This window comes from Anser cygnoides, chromosome 28 (assembly GCF_040182565.1).
Source record: "Anser cygnoides isolate HZ-2024a breed goose chromosome 28, Taihu_goose_T2T_genome, whole genome shotgun sequence".
In the NCBI taxonomy this organism is placed as follows: Eukaryota; Metazoa; Chordata; class Aves; order Anseriformes; family Anatidae; genus Anser; species Anser cygnoides.
The window spans coordinates 4,641,671-4,647,261 of NC_089900.1; positions in this window are offsets into that span (position 1 = coordinate 4,641,671).

Genomic DNA, 5,591 nt, shown 5'->3' on the forward strand with positions numbered 1-5,591 from the left:
TCTGGAGCTGACGGACCATCAGGAGGAATGTGGCACAGAAAGGGACTGTAAAGGCCAGAAGCATGCACATGGTATCGAAGAGGATGGCGAGTCAACTTCTGTTCTGGTCAGGTGTGTTGTGGTTTAACCCGGCTGGCAGCTAAACACCACACAGCCGTTCGCTCACCCTCCCCCCTCCCTCTCTGGGATGGGGGAGAGAAACGGGAAAGTGAAGCCGGTGAGTTGAGATAAAGACAGTTTATTAAGACAGGAATATAATAATATAAGGAATATAAGGAATATAATAATAACAATAATAATAATAATAGTGATAATGATAATAGTATTAACAATAATAATGTGTAAGAAAACAAGTGATGCACAATGCAATTGCTCACCACCCGCTGACCGATGCCCAGCCTATTCCCGAGCAGCCGGCCCCCCCACCCCGGCCAGCCACCCCTATATATTGTTTAGCATGACGTCAGATGGTATGGAATACCCCTTTGGCCAGTTTGGGTCAGCTGTCCTGGGTCTGTCCCCTCCCAGCTCCTGCTGCACCCCCAGCCTGCTCGCTGGCAGGACAGAGCGAGAAGCCGAAAAGTCCTTGGCCTGGTGTAAACACTGCTCTGCAACAATTAAAACATCAGCATGTTATCAGCGCTCCTCTCATCCTAATCCAAAACATAGCACCCTACCAGCTACTATGAGCTACTTAACTCTGTCCTAACTGGAACCAGGACAAGGTGATAGACCACCAGAAGGCTGATGGGATGGGAGTCATGCTTGAGGTATAGTTTGTGAGACCATAGAATCACAGAATGGCTCATGTTGGAAGGGCCCTTAAAGATCATCTAGTTCCAAACCCCTGGCCATAAGCAGGGATGCCACCCATGAAATCAGGTTGCCCAGGGCCTCATTCAACCTGCTCTTGAACAGCTCCAGGGATGGGGCATCTCTAAGGTCTCTTGGCAACTTGTTCCAGTGCCTCACCTCCCTCTGAGTGAAGAATTTCCTCCTAACCTCTAATCTAAATCTCCCCTCTTTTAGCTTAAAAGAATTCCACCTTGTCCTGTCATTATCTGATTGAGCAAAGAGTCACTCCCCATCTTTTTTATAAGCCACCTTTAAGTACTGAAAGGCCACAAAGACGTCACCCAGGAGCCATCTCTACTCTAGGCTGAACAGCCCCAGCTCTCTCAGCCTTTCTTCATAGGAGAGGTGCTCCAGCCCCTTGATCATCTTCATGGCCCTCCTCTGGACCCGCTTGAACAGATCCACATCCTTCTTGTGCTGGGGGCCCCACACCTGGACACAGGACTCCAAGTGAGGCCTCAGGAGGGCAGAACAGAGGGGGACAATCACTTGCATCCACCTGCTGGCCAACCCTTTTTTGATGCAGCCAGGGATGTAGTTGGCCTTCTGGGCTACAAGTGCGCACTCATGTCGAGCTTTTTCTCCACCAGAACCCCCAAGTCCTTCTCTGCAGGGCTGCTTTCAGTGAGTTCTTCTCCCAGCCTATCCTCATGTCTGGGATTTCCCTGGCCCAGATGCAGCACCTTACACTTGGACTTGTTGAACCTCATTAGGTTCACATGGGCCCACTTCTCAAGCCTGTCCAGGACCCTCCGGACAGCATCCCTTCCTCTGTTGCATCAACTACACCTCTCAGCTTGGTGTCATCCGCAAATTTGCTGAGGGTGCACTCGATCCCACTGTCTATGTCATTGATAAAGATATTAAAAAGTACTGGTCCCAGGACAGACCCCTAAGGTACACCACTCATCACCAGCCTCCACTCAGACATAGAGCTGTTGACCACTGCTCTGTGGGTGTGACCTTCAAACCAACTCCTTATCCACTCAATGGTGCACCCATCAAATGCATATCTCTCCAATTTGGAGACCAGGATGTCATGTGGGACCGTGTCAAAGGTCTTACGGAAATTCAAGTAGATGACATCGGTCAGGCTTCCCTTGTTTTCTGATGTGGTCACTCCATTGTGGAAAGCCACCAGATTGGTCAGGCATGATTTACCCTTTGGTGAAGCCATGCTGGCTGTCTGAGATCACCTCTTTGTCTTGCAAGTGCCTTGACATTGATTCCAGGAGGATCTTTTCCATGATCTTGCCAGTCAGTGAGGCGAGGCTCACCATTCTGTAGTTCCCTGGGTCCTCCTTTCTACCCTTTTTTAAAATGGGAGTGATGTTTTCCCTTTTCCAGTCACCAGGGACTTCACCCGACTGCCAGAACTTTTCAAATATGATAGAGAGAGGCTTGGCAACTACATCAGCCAGTTCCCTCCGGACCCTGGGATGCAAGTCATCAGGCCCCATAGACTTGTACGTGTTTATGTTCATCAGGTGGTCCTGAACATGCTCTTCACTTACAGCAGGTGGGACTTTGCCCCCCCAGCTTCCATCTATGGGTTCAGGGAAACGAAAGACTTGGGAAGCCTGACTGGCAGTGAAGACTGAGGCAAAGAAGTTGTTGAGTACCTCAGCCTTCTCTGTGTCTGTCATTACCAGTTCACCCCTCTCATCCGTCACAGGGGGTACACTCTCCTTGGCCTTTCTTTTCTGAGCAATGTATCTATAGAATCCCTTCCTGTTACGCTTTGCAAGGGGCCCCTTTTTTCCTTTTTTTCCCTTTAGTTAAATGGTCAAATTAGTAATAATCTTTCCTTAATAATTATTTGCCCTGGTTTCAGCTAGGATAGAGTTAATATTCCTCCTAGTAGCTGGTAGGGTGCTGTGTTTGGGATTTAGGATGAGAATAATGTTGATATCACACTGATGTTTTAATTGTTGCAGAGCAGTGCTTACACTAAGCCAAGGACTTTTCAGCTTCTCGCTCTGTCCTGCCAGCGAGCAGGCTGGGGGTGCAGCAGGAGCTGGGAGGGGACAGGCCCAGGACGGCTGACCCCAACTGGCCAAAGGGGTATTCCATACCATCTGACACCATGCTAAACAATATATAGGGGTGGCTAGCAGGGGTGGGGGGACCGGCTGCTCGGGGATAGAATCATAGAATCATAGAATCATAGAATATCCTGAGTTGGAAGGGACCCTTAAGGATCATCAAGTCCAACTCTTGATACCGCACAGGTCTACCCAAAAGTTCAGACCATGTGACTAAGTGCACAGTCCAATCTCTTCTTAAATTCAGACAGGCTCGGTGCAGTGACCACTTCCCTGGGGAGCCTGTTCCAGTGTGCAACCACCCTCTCTGTGAAGAACCCCCTCCTGATGTCGAGCCTAAATTTCCCCTGCCTCAGCTTAACCCCGTTCCCGCGGGTCCTGTCACTGGTGTTAATGGAGAAAAGGTCTCCTGCCTCTCGACACCCCCTTACGAGGAAGTTGTAGACTGTGATGAGGTCTCCCCTCAGCCTCCTCTTCTCCAGGCTGAACAGGCCCAGTGACCTCAGCCGTTCCTCGTACGTCTTCCCCTCCAGGCCTTTCACCATCTTCGTAGCCCTCCTCTGGACACTCTCCAACAGTTTCATGTCCTTTTTATACTGTGGTGCCCAGAACTGCACACAGTACTCGAGGTGAGGCCGCACCAGCGCAGAGTAGAGCGGGACAATCACCTCCCTTGACCTACTAGCGATGCCGTGCTTGATGCACCCCAGGACACGGTTGGCCCTCCTGGCCGCCAGGGCACACTGCTGGCTCATATTCAACTTGCTGTCTACCACGACCCCCAGATCCCTCTCTTCTAGGCTGCTCCCCAGCGTCTCATCGCCCAGTCTGTACGTGCAGCCAGGATTTCCCCGTCCCAGGTGCAGGACCCGGCACTTGCTCTTATTGAACTTCATGCGGTTGGTGATCGCCCAGCTCTCCAACCTATCCAGATCCCTCTGCAAGGCCTTTCCACCCTCATTCGAGTCCACAACTCCTCCAAGTTTGGTGTCATCAGCAAACTTGCTCAAAATACCTTCTATTCCTACATCCAGATCGTTTATAAAAATATTGAAAAGTACCGGCCCTAAAATGGAGCCTTGAGGGACCCCACTGGTGACCGCCCGCCAGCCTGACGCAGCTCCATTTACCATAACCCTTTGGGCCCTGCCCGTTAGCCAATTGCTCACCCATCGTATGATGTTTTTATTTAGCTGTATGGTGGACATTTTGTCCAGTAGGATCCTATGGGAAACCGTGTCAAAAGCCTTGCTGAAGTCCAAAAAAATCACATCAGCTGGTTTCCCTTGGTCCATCATATGGGTGATCTTATCATAAAAGGAAATCAGGTTAGTTAGGCAGGACCTACCCTTCACAAACCCATGCTGGCTGGGACCAATGACTGCTTTGTCCCCCAGGTGAGCCTCAATAAGTTTGAGAACCATCTTCTCCATGATTTTACCAGGCACTGACGTGAGACTGACAGGCCTGTAATTGCTAGGGTCTTCTTTCTGACCCTTCTTGTAAATCGGCACAACACTTGCCAGCTTCCAGTCTACCGGGACCTCCCCAAATTCCCAGGATCGTTGAAAAATAATTGAGAGAGGTTCCGCGATGACGTCCGCCAGCTCTTTCAGCACCCGGGGATGAATCCCATCCGGACCCATGGACTTGTAGGGATCCAGGTGGAGTAGCAAATCCCGCACACGTTCAGGGTCGGTTGGGAGTTTGTCATCCCCACCGTCCCGGTCCTCCAGCTCAGGGCACCCTGGGTCCCGAAGCCCATCATCGGCATTGAAGACAGAGGCAAAGAAGGCGTTAAGCGTCTCTGCTTTGCCTATGTCATTGTCTGTGAGGAGACCTTCCCTATCAAGGAGCGGCCCTATGTATTCTTTAGTTCTCCTTTTTCCATTCACATATCTGAAAAAGCCCTTTTTATTTTCTCTCACAGACACAGCCAGCTTCAACTCTAGGTGTGCTTTGGCCACACGAATTTTCTGCCTACAAACACGAACAGCATCCCTGTATTCTTTCCATGACACCTGGCCCTCCTTCCAGTAGCGAAACACTCTTTGTTTCCGCCTAATCTCCATTAGAATGTTCCTGGTCAGCCACGCCGGCCTCCTGCCCCACCTGCCTGACTTGGGATATTTAGGAATTGCCTGATCTTGTGCTTCTAGGAGGCATCGCTTAAAGAATGACCAGCACTGGTGGACATCGAGGCCTTCAAGAGCAGTTTCCCATGGGACCTTGCTGACTAGTTTCCTGAGCAGCCTGAAGTCCGCTTTCCCCATATCTAGGGATGAGGTTTTGGTGGCGCTTTTCCTTCTGTCACCGTAAATTTTGAACTCAACCACTTCATGGTCGCTATGACCAAGGCGGCCACCAGAAAAAGAGCTGCTCTTGATTCAAAGACCTTTCTTCCAGCTGGACATCGATGAGTTGTGGCTGGAGGAGATCTTCTGTCCCACTGAGCTCCTCCCTGGTGAGAAGGCAGCAGCCCCCCTCTTCCTGCCCCATGTCCGCAACGGTTTGTTCTCCCTGCTCTTTGGAAAGGCCTGGGAGAAGTAGAGGATTGTCTCCGACGGTCAGGGTGCAGCTTGAGTTCCCCCAAAAGAAACTGTGCCCCAGGAGCAGTTCCTCTGAGCGACCCTTTCTCTGGGAACTTGTTCTGAATGTTGCAAGCAACTTGGGCTTGCCGTGGCACTGAGG